The sequence below is a fragment of the Coregonus lavaretus genome (assembly GCF_964263955.1).
Source record: "Coregonus lavaretus genome assembly, chromosome: 29".
NCBI lineage: Eukaryota > Metazoa > Chordata > Actinopteri > Salmoniformes > Salmonidae > Coregonus > Coregonus lavaretus.
Genome location: NC_140016.1, coordinates 35,133,787 through 35,151,633, shown reverse-complemented (window position 1 = coordinate 35,151,633; position 17,847 = coordinate 35,133,787). Strand labels below are relative to the sequence as shown.

The window sequence follows — 17,847 nt, the reverse complement described above, 5'->3', positions numbered from 1 at the left end:
TCAGCTCCAAGTGATTTTAATTTTGGAAATCAAATCTGTTCCCAAGTATTCCTACACTTAATAGAGAGACGTGATCATATACAAATGCCACTTTGTGGCGCAGTGGTCTAAAGCACTGCATCGCAGTGCTAGCTGTGCCACTAGAGATCCTGGTTCGAATCCAGGCTCTGTCGTAGCCGGCCGCGACCGGGAGACCCATGGGGCGGCGCACAATTGGCCCAGGGTAGGGGAGGGAATGGCCGGCAGGGATGTAGCTCAGTTGGTAGTTTATGGCGTTTGCAACGCCAGGGTTGTGGGTTCGATTCCCATGGGGGGGCAGTATAAAAATAAAAAAAAGATCATTGTATGCACTCACTAACTGTAAGGCGCTCTGGATAAGAGCGTCTGCTAAATGACTAAAATGTAAATGAAAGCAAGGTGATTATGTTTTAGTCAAACATTGTATCTCTTTGGGCTTCTTGTGGTTAATTTGCAATCTACAAATTATTTGTTATTATTTTCCGGCCCCCGAAAATCCACTCAAGAAAAAGAAAATCAGCCCGCTGCTGAATCTAGTTGATGATCCCTGTGGTAGAAGAACAAAATGTTGTGTTTTTCCAGCTACTGTAGGCCTTCCAATGTTATTTTGACCAGTTATGTGAACCAAGTTTAATATGACCTTGATGTCCTGGTATTCTACTTTCCCAGATGTCCTGATAATAGACATTCCTCTGCCGATGCTTTGATTCCAGGGACAGTCGGACACTCTGTCAGGCTATGACATCATGTGTCATCTGTACTGGACATTCACTTTGATCCGATTGCAGCAATGTGAGGTGTCAAGCCAACCTGTGGCCATGATGAAATCATCCCGGCCTTAGCCCACTCCCTTTCCCCCAAGAAACCAATTTTACATGGCTGTCGCCTTAGATTGTTAGTATAGAACTGATGGAGAAAGTGAAAGAAAAACAATGAAGCTGCCTTGGTCGTAGTTGCCGTAAGTTATGTGGACGAGTGACCTCACGTTAGGTCAACAATGGTTAATTTGGAGCCAACCAAGAGGAAAATAATTGATATGGTTGTAAATAAATATTACTTCGCCCATTTTATAACATCCTCCACACCCCGCATTATAACAAAGTGTGGGAAGGAATCGCCGGTATGCAGACAATCAATGTCCCCGAGTGTGCAGCTGAACATTGTATGCTGGAAAACACTTGGTTTGTTATTTTTTATTAAAACAAAAACGCTATTCATAAATACGAATACAGAACTTGTTTTTACGTGGATTCCACGACGCGGTTAGCTTTTAACAGCTAGGACCGCAATTTTTTGTCCTGGAAATCCCACTTAAGAGACCCTGGATTGTAAACTGTCATCGTCAAAATATATTGATACAACAGTAGCTAACATGGGGAGAAGTATGTCCATAATAAAGCGTTGCTCTATCTTCTTAAAGGCACTATCAACAAGGCAGGTCCTACAGGCCCTAGTTTTGTCACACCTGGACTACTGTTCAGTCGTGTGGTCAGGTGGCACAAAAAAGGACTTAGGAAAATTGCAATTGGCTCAGAACAGGGCAGCACGGCTGGCCCTTGGATGTACACAGAGAGCTAATATTAATAATATGCATGTCGATCTCTCCTGGCTCAAAGTGGAGGAGAGATTGACTTCTTCACTACTTGTGTTCATGAGAGGTGTTGACATGTTGGGTGCACTGAGCTGTCTGTTTGAGCTACTGGTGCACAGCTCAGTCACCCATGCATACCCCACAAGACATGCCACCAGAGGTCTCTTCACAGTCCCCAAGTCCAGAACAGACTATGGGAGGCGCACAGTACTACATAGATCATGACTACATGGAACTATATTCCACATCAAGTAACTGATGCAAGCAGTAAAATTAGATTTAAAAAAACTGATAAAAATACACCTTATGGAACAGCGGGGACTGTGAAGCAACACAAACATAGGTGCAGACACATGCATACACACGTTAACATAGATTTCTGTACTGTAGATATGTGGTAGTGGTGGAGTAGAGGCCTGAGGGCACACAGTGTGTTGTGAAATCTGTGAATGTATTGTAATGTTTTTAAAATTGTATGAACTGCCTCAATTTTGATGGACCCCAGGACATTTATTATGTGGATCCATAATAAATACAAATACAAATACTTGGCGCTAAATTTGTATGACATTATTCGGAATCCTTGAAGAAAAGGAGAATCAGTGATTATCTCAAGAGAATTGAGTGGTGGACAGTCTGAGGATTGGATTTGGCTACAAGTGTTTCACGTTCAAGACCTTAGACATGTATTCGACTCTCCAGACAGCCAATTGTATATCACACACGAGTAATTGGCCATAGATGTCAATATTATGTCTCAATATTCACTTTGTTTACACTTCTTCCCCCCCTTTTGAGGAGCAGTAGACACTACAACCATTAAGTCTTCTCGGCAGTAATTGCCGGACGTTAGGGCGAGGGCAAGGCACTCTTCGAGGCACACGGGCGACAGCGAGGTGACCGCTGTCTCGGCAGTTTGATGCATGCTCCATTTGAAAGGGAGGTCGACCTGGACAAGGCAGGAAACTCCACTCGCCTTGCGGGAAGCAGCTCTGTCTGTCCAGACTCCCACTTAATGGCAAATTGTCACTGTGGAACACACCTCGTCCGTAGGGAGATGGCTTGAGGACGGCGGGGAGAATGACCTCGGTGAGGTTGGAGACCCACTGCCAAGGGGGGGTAGAAAGACCCTACAGAGCTCCTAGAACAGGGTTCGTCACCTAGGTTTGGCCTCGGGCCAAATTTTCTGTTAGCTAGTAGTAGGCGGGCCAGAACATAATTAACATATAATTTTAGCACAATGAATAGGCCTAAACAACATTTTTAATACATCTGATTAGTACATAATAAATTCAGTGACAACAACATAATAATTTCGATCTGATTTAAGCTCATAAAATCACCAATGTCTCTATTCAATTATAATTTGTTGTCTTTCTCTGTGCGTTGATTGGTGGGGAAAAACAGGTCTACGTAGCCTACTGTAGTCTAGACTACCTTTTTTAATGTCAACATTCGTTCAGAACAATTAGCTTCACAGCAAGAGAAAATGTTGCTCTCAAAAAGTATCAAAAGAAAGGTGGATAATGAAAATCGGCGTCGCAGGGAAGAATAGACAGAGATATGTGTTCATTTTACCATATTTCTCCAAGACCAAGCCAGTGTGTCTTATTTGCAATGAAAATGTCGCTGTTTGCAATGAATTCAATCTCAGACGGCATTTTGAATCTAAGCATGGTACTTTCAAAGTGGCCTTCCCACCCCAGACAGGCCCGATGGAGAAAAATTGAAGCATTAACTGCAAGCTACACACACGGAACACCAACAGAAGGTCACAAGTGCCTGGGTTCTAACCAAACACAACATGCCCTTCACAGACGCGGAGGTATTTAAAAAGTGCATGGTGACAGTTTGAGGAGTTGGTTACCGACAAGTCTACGGAGAGCATAATTGCGTCTGTCAAACAGGTACCCCTATCTGCGTCAACAGCCAGCCGCCGCGTCCATGCACTGGCAGATGATGTGCATAGGATTGTTCTGGAGGGGCTCATTCAGGTGGAGTATTTTTCCCTGGGTTTTGATGAGAGGACTGACAACACTGATGTAGCACAGTTGTGTGTATTTGTCCGTTATTTTAATGGAAATGACTTTAAAGAAGAGCTACTGGCACTGATTCCCCTCGAAGGACACATCACCGGGGACATCATATTCACAAAGCCGGAAGAATTCTTTACGCAGCATGGCCTGTCATTCGAAAAAGTCAACTTTATGGTCAACGACGGGTCTGCTGCTATGGTGGGCAGACACAGGGGCCTGGTCAGCAGGTTGAACGAAATCTCCCAGCAAATGAATGGCTTGCATTGTCCCATCCATCAGAGTGTGCTGTGTGCCAGAATAAACGGTGAGCTAAAAGATGTGATGGATAAAGTAATGTGCATAATCGATTTTGTCAGGGGAACATCAAGAACCCAACACCATCTTTTCCGCAAGCTTGTGACAGAATCAGAGGAGGCCACCCACGATGATCTCCTGCTTCACAATGACGTGCTCCGGCTGAGTAAAGGACGATCTCTAGAGTGATTCTGTGAGCTGCATGACCAGGTTGTGGATTTTCTCAGAAAAAGCTAAATGAGGGCAGCAGCTGACCACCTTCGTATTCTGGAAATTGAGGAATTCCTCTCTAATGTTGCTTTTTTGGCTGACATATTCTGTCACTTAAACGGGTTAAATCTGCAGTTACAAGGAAGAGGGACAACAGTCGTGGACATGGTGGAAAAACATGAGGCCTTTACTAGGAAGCTTGAGTTGTTTGATTTGGATTTGTCATCTGGAAGTCTACTGCCTTTCAGCACACTGAAGAAACAACAGGCAGAGGGACCAGGCCGCAGCATTGTCACATAAGTGATGGAAGATTTCATCAAGCAGCTGAGAGACAACTTCTCCAACCGATTTGAAGACTACAACATGCCCAAGGATATCATTGCGTTTGTACGTGATCTTTTCACAGTCCGCCCAGGTGGAGAATTCTCCTCTCTTGCTAAGAAACCGATACCCTCGCTGGATGAGGCCGCAATTCAAACTGAGCTGATTGAATTCCAGACATCAAGCCAAATCAGGGATGCGCTCAGGAGTGCCGAGTCCTTGTGTGCGTTTTGGGTGGCATGTTCAGAGGAATCCAAAACAGTAAAGAAACATGCATTTTATGTGCTAACAATGTTTGGATCGACTTACACCTGCGAGTCCTCCTTTTCCTCTATGAACGCAATCAAGACTCACGACAGGAATCGGCTTTCACATAAGTCAATCGAGGACTGCCTGCGCATCAAAATCACATCCCTCTCACCCGACATCCACAAGATTGTGTCCGAGGGGAAATGCAACTTTTCCCATTAAGTAAGTACCTTAGTATTGAATAAATAGTCATATAGGCTACTAACATTATTATTATTATTATTATTGCTTATCCAGGGCTATTTTAGGTCTCATGCTGACAGTATTTTCTGTTTGTTTTGTCGTTACAGGAGCAGGTTATCCCGAGACTCCCGATACAGACATTCAGACATCGCCTTTTTTTCTTGAAATGATTGTTTTATGTAGGATGCTACCTTTTTGGCCAGTTGCAATTGTAAATGGGCCTAGTAAAAACAAAAATCCCACTTCTATTAGGCCATTTTTTTCTTCTTGAGAAAGATGCTGTTAAGACACATAACTGGCTGAGTTATTTTATATGGGCCAACTCCAATTAGGCCCTCTTGTTGTTTGTAAAGTCAAAATAAATGAAGATTATTGTTGAAATGAATTACTCGACTGGTGTAGTTTTTCTCCATCTGTTGCTGGGCGCCACTTGCATAACAAGTTAGCTATATTTTTAGCACCATGCACCTCCTATTGATTGGGTTGCAGCGTTACGTTTCAGCACTACAAAAGGTCCGCTGCCTGCTTTATTAGTTGACTGTCTCCTGCATTCTCACTCCTCATTAATTAAAAATGTAACTTTTGCATTATTTAGATAGGGTCAGTTCCTTATTGGGACATTGCATTTGGGACTTTTTGCATCTCAAGTCCAAGATTATTTATTTTTATGAGAAACAAAAATCCAGATTTGGGCCGCCAGTTGGGGAACCCTGTCCTAGAACAACCAGGCCATGGATTTAAAAGGATTAGACTCCTATGATTAGCATTTATTGTTTTATTAGGATCCCCATTCGCTGTTGCTGAAGCACAAATGAACTGGATTAGACTCTTTATCATATAAAGAAGCGACAAATAGGGAACCCGAATGCCCGCCTCAGCTAACACATCAGCTGAGATTGCACCAATTAGATGTTAGTAATAATCATGCCTACCTTATTTGGTGGTTTATTTAAGCCAGGGTTTCCCAAACTCGGTCCTCTGTACCATAAGGGGTGCACGTTTTGGTTTTTTCCCTAGCACTACACAGCTGATTCAAATAACCAACCAATCATCAAGCTTTGATTTGAATCAGCTGTGTAGTGTACCGAGTTTGGGAAACGCTGAATTAAGCTGACCGGTTCTGCTCACACGTCACGCTGATCATCCAATCAAATCAGATCTGATGTGAAAATATCTGATGTGACTGGTCAAAAGACCAATTAGTGGAAAAAAGATCAGAATTGGGCTGCCTGGCTAAATGCAACCATGCTGATATAGCCGCATCACTGATCCAGGATAACCCATTCTACTACGTAAGCGAGGTAATCACAATGCAGCACCTTCCATGCTATTTCTCTCTGATCACATGGACTGTGCCCTGAATGCGAAGTACTATCCCGGCGAGGCTCATCACCCAGCCGTTCCCAGGTGGCAGTACTTTCTCTGTAATTAGGGCCTATTGCATGTGGCGGCGCTCATTTTTTGGAAAGTACACTAGTTTAATTGCAGCATAACTGATGGGAGTGTCTGGTCTGTCTGGTGCTACAGTCGGCTGAAAAAAATTGCTTGCTAATTTGTGCTAGTAATTTTTGCATATCATGGCCGTCTGATGATAACCTAATCTCCAAAACATACATTTTTTTTCCCATTAACAAACCAAAGCTATTTTGAATCCATTTTCTTGGTCCTAGAATCATGAAATGTTCAGAGTACAATCAAGAAATGTAAAAAAAAAGTAATTAATCAGACAGCAACGATATATCGCTTCCACCAAAGTGTGTTCCCAAAGTACCCACCTACTCATGACGAAACGGTTTGTCTTCAACTTAATGTTGACATTAGCTTCAGACTTACGATATGTATAGAAGGTCAGCCTCTGCGCTAGGGAATGTACTATTAAACTAAACAGTAGGGTCGACTTAAAATAGGATTTATGAAGGTTTGATTATCCCTTCAGGTATTTTTCTAAGCACTGCATCAAAACATGCCAAGGCCCTATCGTAGTTCAATGTGTAGCTGCGTTGTGTTGCAATTGCCGCCTTTCAACTATCTAACCTTTCTCCAAAATGAATAAAACTATGGTGGCCGGGAAGTGCAAAGCAACATTACAAAGAATGAAACACTTTTACTAAGCTCGAGACAAATTTACATTTTGGAAAACAAATTTACATTTTGGAAAACAAATTTACATTTTAGAAAACAAATTTACATTTTAGAAAACAAATTTACATTTTAGAAAACAAATTTACATTTTAGAAAACAAATTAACAAGACGCAAAACACTTTTACCAGTCCCGAAACAAATTTACAAATGACAGATTCGTCACCGAAAGGGAATGTACCACAAATCGGAAGTGACACGGAAGTGATGAGCATGGTCTTTTCGTGGAGTTTATGGCGTCAAAGAAGTTTATGGTGACCGCCCGAACATGGACTGCGGCCGAGGGATGTTTTGCCCGTTTTGTGGCAAACACATGAACAGCTTAACGCGGTTTTGCTTTACGTGTGGTCGGTGTTTGGAGTTTTTAAAGGACGCGGACCAGACATACTGCATCATTGCGTTCAATATTTTAACGAGGGTCACTCGTACGCTGTAATCGTGGACATGATGTCAAGTCTACACGGTGTAAACATCAGCTTGAGGACTCTTAAAAGTAAACTGAACGAAGCCGGGTTGTACCGCAGAAAGGATTATTCCTCGCCAAACGCCGTGAGTAACGCCATCAGATTTGAACTTCGTGGACCTGGACAACTACTCAATGGGACCTAACTATATGTGGCACGCAGATGGTTATGACAAACTTAAGCCATTCGGTTTGGCCATTTCGGGATGCATAGATGGATTTTCACGTAAAGTATTGTGGCTTCAATGTGGACCAACAAATAATAACCCAACAGTGATTGCTCACTATTTCATGTCATGTGTGCGAAACCTCGGTGTCATCCCCATGAGACTGAGGACTGATTGCGGCACTGAGAACGGCATAATGGCTGCAATTCAATGTACCCTACGCCACCATCACAGTGACTACTACTCTGGAGCTTCCAGCCACATGTACGGCTCATCTATAAATAACCAGCGTATTGAGTCCTGGTGGTCTATATTTAGAAAGGGAAGGTGAGTTGTCTTCATAAAGGGTCATTGCATCTTTTGGTCATTCGATTTTCTTCTCAGGAACGATTAATGAAAAACGAGCACAATAATTATCAATACAAATTTGTAAAGCAAATCCTGCCCGTCAGGAAAAGTAGCTGTTCCTGAAAAGAAAATCGAATGACCAAAAGATGCACAGACCATACATTTCATTATAACTAACCTTTATTATTTATAGTATAACTAAACATTTGTATCCATTTCTATAGGTCTCAGTTCTGGATGGAGTTATTTGCCGACCTTAGAGATGCCGGATACTTCAACGGGAGTCATGAGCATCAATGCCTATTGAGATATTGCTTTGGTGATGTTATTCAGAAGGACTTGGATGAGTGTGTGAGACTGTGGAACAGCCACAGGATTCACCCTTCCAGAACAGCAGCATGTCCAGGAGGAGTGCCCAATGAACTCTACTACTTACCACACAGGTGATACATTGGTGATAATAAACAGATAAAAGCATTAATGTAACGTTTTAGCTTAAATGAAAATAAATGCAATTATGTATTCTATTTAACATAGGTTTGGCTCCAGAGACTGCGGATTTCAAAGTGAACAAGCTGAACTGGATGCCCTTCCTGAGGCTAGCCTGTCAATGACTCCTTGTGGGGACCCAAACATGCAGGAGTACTTGGACTTTGCCATGGAACACAATCAGTTACAGAAGCCAGACAACTGGGAGTCTGCATCCGAACTGTACATGAAACTAAAAGAAATGGCTCAGCTATGAAATGATCAAAAAGGGAGGGTTTTTTGTAGTGGTGGAATACTGCTGTCTGTCTGAACACAATATTTATGAATCTGTCACCCAAAGCTTAATTGTTTTTAAGTGTGAAGTAAATTAATCAAAAATAGTAATCAGTATTTATTACACTTTTGTAGTATTGAGAGTAATGGATCTAAAACATTTTCAAAATGTTTACTGTGAGAAAAGAACATGCTCACATACAGTAACATTATAAAAACAACTTTAGCAACTGCACTTTAAAAGTGCACCTTTAATAGGGTTGGGCATCAAGAACCAATTCCTACTTGGAATAGTTTTAAAAAATACGATTCCATCGGAATTGTTTCTTTATTGGAATCGTTTTGGAGGATTGGGTTTCAAATCTGATCATGGGTTCCAAATTTAACATGCGCAAGTTTTGGTTTCTGTAGCGGCCAGGTGCTTGTTGTGTTGCAGCCATGGAGCACAGTAAGCGGTGCTCTAGTGTGGCTTTATTTTACATTGAAAAAGCCCCGTCAAACTGCAACCCACCTTTGAATCAAAATAAAACTTTCCTCTTATTTGTGAAATAAGCATGTGACCCGTTTCAACTCCACCACTCAAAGAATCGGAATCGAGAATCGATAACAACCGGAATCAAAAGGAAGAATCGGAATTGGAATCAGAATTGTTAAAATCTAAATGATGCCCAACCCTAACCTTTAACAACAACAACTTTTTCAGAGTCTTAACTCTAGGGGTCATCCATCATATAGCTTAGAAACAGCCAAATCCTGGACTATTTTGAATTCCAAAGTCCATTTGTGACTTAAACAAAGTGTATGAGTCTAGGAGTGGTAATCTCAAGGAGTTTGAACATGTATTTGCCATTGGGAACGCAGAGTCCTCCAGGAACTCTATTTGTGGCAGTGGTTCCAAGCCAGATGGGGGAAGTGAAGACAGCCCAGTAGCAAACATCAAAACATCTTCCACAGACACAGCAGCCTGGCCTTCTGCAAAGAAAAACAATTCAGATACATCACTGCCATGTGTTTTCTTAACTAGTTATAAAAAACAAACTAACAAACCTTCACAATCAAGGAGATAGTCTGCCCAGTAGGCCATGGTTTGACTTTCTTTAAGTCTTTGATTACTCCCCGAAGGACTGAGGTCAGGTTTGAAGAGTCTCAAGTTCAAAAGTAGTGAGTCGCCTTTCAGAGTGGCACATGACAGGGGCCAGCAAAGTAGGGTGTTGCTGTAGTGCAGTCAAAAACTCCAGGGTTGAAAGACCATCTCTGAATCTACAGAGTGAACACAAACATTGTTTCACTGCTGTGTAGTGCCAATTGAATTTAAAATTATCTAAAGAAAACTATTAAATATTCTCTTCTCTACAATTACTATCCACCTTAACATTGTTGAAAATTGATTTCAAAAACCCTATTTTTGCATTGCACATTAAACGTTAATTGTTACAAACTGTAAGTATAACACACAGAAACAAAAGACTGGAATGACACAGACGGATGGGTGGCTTGAGCACTCACACGATGCCTTCAGAAAGTCTACACACCCATTGCACTTTTTCACAACTTTGTTTCGTTATAGATTCAATTTAAAATAGTAATATTAATATTTTCCCTCATCAGCCTACACACAATACATCATAATGACAAAGCAAAAACAAGTTTTTAGAAATTGTAGCAAATTTAATAAAAATTAAAAACTGGAATATCACATTCGCACAAGTTAATTAACCATTTTCTCAGTACACTGTTGAAGCACCTTTGGAAGTAATTCCAGCCTGGATTCCTCGTGTATGAAGCTACAGGCTTTACACACAACATCACCACACTCTTTATATCTGATTTTCAGGTACATTTACAAGAGATACTAAAACCTCTCTGCATGTCAGGATCTCTATGAGAACTGAGGGCAGAAATAGATCCATATGTAAATGACACTGCTACAGTATGGAGCAGGTGGTTGGATAAACAGCAGCAAGTCATCAAGGGTTTGATGGGTAAAGTGAGCCTCAAACCATCACTCTGCTGCCAGATGTGCAGCAGAGGTGGATGGATCACTTTAAGGGGTAACTGGACTGATTTTCCTCTATGGAAGAGTTAGTCAGGAGGAGAAACCTAAGATCTAATTTCTGTTTTTGCTTTGTCATTATGATGTATTGTGTGTAGATTGATGAGGAAAAGGATTTAAATATATTTTAAATTGAATCTATAAAGGTGTGCAGACTTAATGAAGGCACTGTAGTTTGACACAGAATATCCGTTGAAATATACTAAGGTACAAATTCTGATTAAGGACAAATTGATAACAGATATACATACTTGCATAAACCAAAGATGGGGACCATGAGGCATTTCAAACAAAAAATTCATACATAAATAAATAAAAATCTCATCACTACAAATATCATCTTACCTGTCAATTACAGATGAGTTGCGGTCAATGATATACCATTGGAGGTAGTCTGACACGATTTCTTTCTTTTCTTCCACAGTAGCCACATGTCTCAGACAACCTGCTGTCTGTAACATTGTGCTGTGTCTCATCATACATTCTTGCAGAGCATCCAATGAAGCAGCATTCTCAATCTGAAAGACATGAAAATGGGCAAAAACACCCCAGTCAATAACTGTATGCACTGTATCTCCTTGCCTATTTTTTTAATAACGTACATAGCAAGGTGTAATCTTACACTATCAAAAACTAATAAATAAATTAAATATATTCCGCACGTGATATAGGAAGTAAACATTGTCTCAAAAACACTGCAGTAAGTATGAAAAACTCTGCCCTACCATACCCTTATGCTATTCTCACCTCTTGCAAAGCTTTCCCTATTTCTTCATCAGTTATTAAATTATTTGTTGCTTTGAATGAAGGCTGGCCTGCAAGATAATGTACAAGATCTTCTGACAGGAAATGGGGTCCTGGACCTCCATGCACAACTGACACAGCAATCATCTTTCCTGCCAAGTAGTATTCATCCTCCCTAACAGCTGTGAATGAATTCATATTGCAAAATTAAAACAATGCATTACTGTATATACTGTAATATGCAAGCATATGTCATGTGATATATATGGTCAATGAGCATTAACCAACCATTAGTAGCCTATAGTACACATCCAACCAATATGCATACCCTTTGCATTGTAGAACAAGAACCGATGTCCTTCTGGTCCATCAAAAATGGGCCGGTCTTTTAGGTGTTTCATCAGTAGAGTTAAAAACTCTCGTCTTGGACCACCAGTGTCAATTCCCTCTTCCAGAACACCAGTATCATCATTAAATTTCACCAGCATGTCACAGGTTTCAGAATATGTTGTACGCTTGAAACCTCTGACTGCCCCATCCCAAACATTAGCCCTTGAGATGTTAAACCGGCTGACTTTTTATGATCAATAGGAAGAGACAGGTTTGCTACGATGTCAGGTAATGGAATGTCCGTCTCCTCCCTGTAATGACAAAAAGTTAATTCATTTGTGGATATTCCAGATATACAAGAACTATTGTACAGTGAAAAAACTGGAGTGCTATAGTCAAAAGCATATTACATTGCTGTGTGTTGGAAATTCTTCACATTGACAGCAACCGGCTCTTCGTCCTCCTGCTCAACATTTGGTGAATACAGGTCTGTGTATTTACTGTTGGGAAATTGCCATTTCCATGTTAAAACATCTTACAAACAAAAATGTCTTCCCCATGTAATCAGTTCAATACATTTAAATTATGTCAGTCATTATCTTTTTTTTACTTACCTGTAGCAAGACATTTTTTCTGGATTTGCTGCCGGTGGATCCAGATCCTCAGCATCAGATATTACTATCTGAAAAAAAGATTAAAATGTCTGAAACAACAACACTGAAAGCAAGAAATGTCATGCTGCCACAGTCTGCCTTATTACCTGTCCTGGCTGAATTGTTGATTGTCCTGGTGCATCTCTGAAACATGATAAAACATATTAAAATGATTAGCTCCATGATAAAGGCTATAATGTAGCTTTGAGTAGCATGTAGTAGTAGAGGGAACAGAAAGATGTATTAAAAAAAATAGATTATTTTGAGAACATGTGGATAGGAGCGCTTCCTGGACTCAAATCTGAGTTAGTTTGAGTTTCTTTTTTAATGGAAAAGGTATAAAATAAAAGAAAGCTCAAACTACTATTTTTTAACTATTAAAATGCTTGTATTGCAAGTGGCCAAGCCATACAGAACCAATTTAAAAGAACTTTAATGCGTTTTTGCATCTAGCCTTCGTCAGCGAGTCAAACAGATGAAATGAGAGACAATGGGTCTTTTCTAGTGTCCAAGGTGTTCTGGGCTAGAGTAGGTGTTGTAGACATCTTAAAACCAGTAGGTGTCCTTCAGGCCTACAATAGTCAAATCATGTAAACATTATGTATATGGATGTGTCCCATGTTTCCTATTGGTGGATTACCACTAGAAAAAACCCAGTGTCTCTCATTACATCTATTTGACTCCCTGACAAAGGCTAGATGCCGAAACGTGTTGGAGTTCTTTAAGTTGGTTCTGGATGACCGTGCCACTTCAGTAAAGGCCTATAGTACCTATGCAGGATCGACAGTGATGTGGGACATATGAATGGACAGTGGATACCCCCCACTTCATTCTCACGTGTTTTTTTTTAATGGTTTGGTTAATTTTTGTTTATTCAACTGCAAGAGCAACTGTATTTCAGTGGGTTTATTCTGTAAAGCGCTGCTCACACAGGCAGCTGTGGGTCCTTTAGGTAGGGAGCGAGGGTGCACCGCAGTCAGTTACAGAAACAGCTGATAGCATGTAGCAACGTTGAGCTTATGTGCAGCAATATAAATGTATGTATAATGTGTATGTGAATAAGTAGTGAAATATCTGCTAGTAGTTTCATCAGTTTTGTGAGTTAAATTTAAAAAAAGGTGAAATTGCACTTTACCTGGTAGTGAAAGCACTGTAGCCCAACAAAATATGAATTATTATTGCACGTGTGAAAATTCCTTTGTGTCCAAGTGTGCAACACCTACCTTTCATCGTCCAGCTTGTGTTTGGGAGTACTTCGATTTTGTGGTTCAAAAACCTGAGAGGAAACGGATAAAATGATCAACAACTTTCAACAGGTTCCATTATTTTTCCATTACCACATACAGTATATATCAATGCTGAATGGTTGTCTGTGTTACTGTATAATAGTTACTGCAAAATAATCAAAACAAGCCTTTTTCCACTAAAATATAGACCAGGACATTGATTTTATGCTTAAAATCCAATGTACACCTAATTAATAAATTATATGAAAATGAATAAATACAAACATACATAAATATTTTTAAAAAGAGAAATAACTGATGTACCAAAGTGTCAGCACGATTGAGTTCAGCTGTGCTCCTTGTTGTGATGACAATTTCAGAATCAGAGTCTGAGGTATCATCCACTGAAAAAAATTATTCAAACAACCATTATCTATCCTCCAGCAGAGTATCTAAATATGTAAAAATATTGAATCATGAGATCCACTAACCTCTTTTATAGTGTTTTTCTAGGCAAATGAAAAAAGTGATCCTGGAATATGCCTTTCCTATTTCCTTTTTATATTCTGCCAATTTGAATGGCCTTTCTGACCCAGGCACATGAACCACCTCTGAGCAGTCTGGATACAAAAGGACATAAGGTCCTTCGTGCATGTCCTTGTTAAATGTTGTCATTTTCTGGACAGCTTGTTTCAGTAGATCAGGTGCTGCTACCTCTGGGTCTGTAAATAACGGTAGTGTTTTCCCTCTTAGAGGTTTTAAATCAGTTCCACTTGGCACCATCAATCCTACGTTTATCTAGTAAAATAACAAAGGTATAATTAATGTATACATAGGTAAAATAAATATACACAAACACACAAATACATATAGAGCATTGCAAAATTGTATAGGACGGTCAGTACACCTTACCTGGACGTGTTTTCTTTCTTTAGGCCTATATCTTCCTTTTGGCCCATAGTTAAAAGACTGTCGTTCTTTTGACTTCGAGCTTCTGTACTCCATGAACTGTTTGTATGATGGGCATGGTTGTTCTGCAGAAATGGACAGAGTTCCGAAACAGAAAGTTAGAAGCCGCTCAAAAAATCATTAGCGTTACTGTCCTTAGATAGCTAGCGTTTTGGTTTTGCTAAACTTACTTTGCATAGCACTGTCCGGCTGTCGAGACGTCCCCTGTGTTTCCAATGTTTCCGTCTTGTCCGCGTCCTTTAAAAACTCCAAACACCGACCACACGTAAAGCAAAACCGCGTTAAGCTGTTCATGTGTTTGCCACAAAACGGGCAAAACATCCCTCGGCCGCAGTCCATGTTCGGGCGGTCACCATAAACTTCTTTGACGCCATAAACTCCACAACAACTCCACGAAAAGACCACGCTCATCACTTGTGGTACATTCCCTTTCCGTGACGAATCTGTCATTTGTAAATTTGTTTCGGGACTGGTAAAAGTGTTTTGCGTCTTGTTAATTTGTTTTCTAAAATGTAAATTTGTTTTCTAAAATGTAAATTTGTTTTCTAAAATGTTAATTTGTTTTATAAAATGTAAATTTGTTTTCCAAAATGTAAATTTGTCTCGAGCTTTGTAAAAGTGTTTCATTCTTTGTAATGTTGCTTTGCACTTCCCGGCCACCGTATAAAACACTTCATATGACAGCGAGCGTAGATATAAACACGCATAAATGAAAGCGAAGCTTCAGAGGCACGTGGCATTATTTTCTCGTTATACACACACTCCTCTTGGTCGGTTGCTCACTAAAGAGCTCGAGGTAATCTATCAATAGGCTTATACATGTATTTATTATTTTATTAACAGAAGGCCATAGGATTTTGAATTGAGCCCAACTCAATGAATAACATTGCTATGGCGTGTAGCCGTGCTCTATAAAGTCTAGTGACCCGGTGAGCTCTGAATAAGGTTGCAAAGGAAACTTTCAAAGTTACCCAAATTCTGGTAGTTTACTGGTTATCTTTCAATGATTTTATGTAATCTAACACAAGACATCTAGTGGCCCTTGTGGGTACTTCAGATTGTCACTGGTGTCTGTAATTATCTCTGGCCCTCTGTGGCCTCATCTTATGCCAAATATATGAAATAATTAAATAAGATGATTTTGAAATAGAAAATAGAATGCTGTAAAATGTTACCCTAAATATAAACCATCAACTTAGTGAATACAATTCGTTGGTGTTTAATATGAGGGTTTCAGCATGAAATATAATTTCCATAAAACATTTTTCATATGCATTTGTTGTCAATGTTTTGGTGTCAAACTGGTGTCAGTTGTGAAAAAAGTTGGAAGAATTGCATAGTTAATTGAAAATAATGTCATTGCATTGTTGATTAGATGCTTTTTTCATTAATTAGACTTTTCTCTTGAACCATATGGTCTATCTACTAGAAACTCATGGACAATATGGACACATATCAAAAAATGTATACTATACATTAAAGTTATTCAGGCATAAATTACCAAAGTTACGATAGACTGCCATAGATTCTGTTAATTACTGTAATTACTGAAGAGTCTGGTAACGTTGGTAAATTATCGGTAGCTTTGCAAGCCTAGCTCAATGCAGTAAGGCACAGTGACTTGATTGAGTCAGGGAGGAAGGGTGAGGGAGAGTGAGGGAGGCCACTCACACACTGAGGGTAGGGAGCATTGACTAACGTCCTTGTTGAGTAGGCCGCACTCGGTTAGCCAGGACCTGAGAGGTCTCTCACTGGAGAGGATTTCATTACTCTGAGGTTTGGTAAACACTTTCATCCGAGAGCTGCCCGGTGATCACAAACACTCCGGAGAATCATCTGTCTCTTTAAATTGTGTGAAGCTTTTAGTGCCCTGCCTGCACATACCGGTACTCCACACTCAGTCAGTCACTCACTCACACACACACCTCTACATTCACTTCCTCTTCACTCTCTCCCTCAGCATGTGTTCATCTCATTTCACTCTTAATTTCATTTTCAAAACTCATTTGAGGCATATTCATAATTACTTGGATCCAACCTCATATTCATATTGATAAATCTCGTGACTTAAAATGAAAGGAGTTTATTAGTTAGTTCATTACGTATCTATTTAATATATTTAATCTATTTAATGATCGGAAATAATTTCTCACTGTGACTAGTGTTAGCAATATACTGTAGTTCAATAAGGTTTGAGTAGTTATTATATTTTGTTGGTGACAGGACATCTTGGCAATCTTTTGGAATGACAGTAGTAGGAAAGATATTTTCTAATTCAAGCAATGCACACACTACCTGTTCTGTCAGGTCATTGCTTCTTTAGCTCCTTGATACTTGGATCAGTGGAAGTTCTGTTCTGTGTGGGCTTCTCAAAGTGCTGCAAGGTAACACGGTCATTAGCATCTCCTTGGCATAAGTGACCTAGGATACTGTGCTATGAGCGGAACACTTCCTGTGACATTCCTCTATTTCATTCTCTGCAGTAACCTTGGCAATCGGCTCAATAACAGCCAATTAATTCCAGTCATGGCCCTCGTTGTATCGGCCAATGCATTGTACTACCCGCCCCTGATGCACCCTGAATACCAGCCAAGCCACAATGATTCCCAGGTCCCCAGACCCCCCATCGGCGCCTGCTTGCTCTCTCCATCTCAAACTGGGCCACTTCTTTGTCTGCCCACCGGTTTTAGCTGCCAGATCACGAAGACTGGGTCCCGTGTGGCTCAGTTGGTAGAGCATGGCGCTTGCAACGCTAGGGTTGTGTGTTTGATTCCCACGGGGGACCAGTACGAAAATGAATGCACTCACTACTGCTAGTCGCTCTGGTTAACAGTGACAGCTAAAATACTAAAATGTAAATACCACCAGACTCTTTATATCCAGCCAGCCGCCGATTATGTTGAGAAAAAAGGGGTTTTCGCCAAATCGGATCGTGAGAGCATTCTGTCAGTCAGTCCCTATGCATGAGCATGTGATCATGCCTTAGTGACTGTGCATGCATGTCTGTCTGCGTGCATATATGCATGAGCT

At 40.4% G+C, this 17,847-nt stretch overlaps 3 long non-coding RNA genes across 6 annotated transcripts; 1 reads left to right on the top strand and 2 right to left on the bottom strand.

Moving 5' to 3' along the window:
- The first annotated feature begins 7,332 nt into the window (after positions 1-7,332).
- Positions 7,333-8,949, top strand: LOC311105082. Its single transcript, XR_014610206.1, has 3 exons — positions 7,333-8,059; positions 8,305-8,523; positions 8,618-8,949. It is a non-coding gene; the product is annotated as an uncharacterized lncRNA (long non-coding RNA).
- Positions 8,950-9,458: 509 nt separating this feature from the next.
- LOC311105084 lies at positions 9,459-12,613 on the bottom strand. Of its 4 annotated transcripts, XR_014610208.1 has the most exons (4): positions 12,584-12,613; positions 12,380-12,469; positions 11,277-11,413; positions 9,459-10,102 (listed from the first exon to the last, which is right to left on the bottom strand). It is a non-coding gene; the product is annotated as an uncharacterized lncRNA (long non-coding RNA). The 4 variants fall into 4 exon arrangements; XR_014610209.1 differs by lacking the exons at positions 12,380-12,469; positions 12,584-12,613 and adding an exon at positions 11,968-11,981 and having other exon boundaries at positions 11,277-11,821; XR_014610210.1 differs by lacking the exons at positions 12,380-12,469; positions 12,584-12,613 and having other exon boundaries at positions 9,459-9,814; positions 9,890-10,102; positions 11,277-11,953.
- Position 12,614: 1 nt separating this feature from the next.
- On the bottom strand, positions 12,615-14,832 carry LOC311105083. Its single transcript, XR_014610207.1, has 6 exons — positions 14,761-14,832; positions 14,340-14,646; positions 14,173-14,252; positions 13,846-13,898; positions 12,730-12,766; positions 12,615-12,651 (listed from the first exon to the last, which is right to left on the bottom strand). It is a non-coding gene; the product is annotated as an uncharacterized lncRNA (long non-coding RNA).
- Between the last annotated feature and the right edge of the window lie 3,015 nt (positions 14,833-17,847).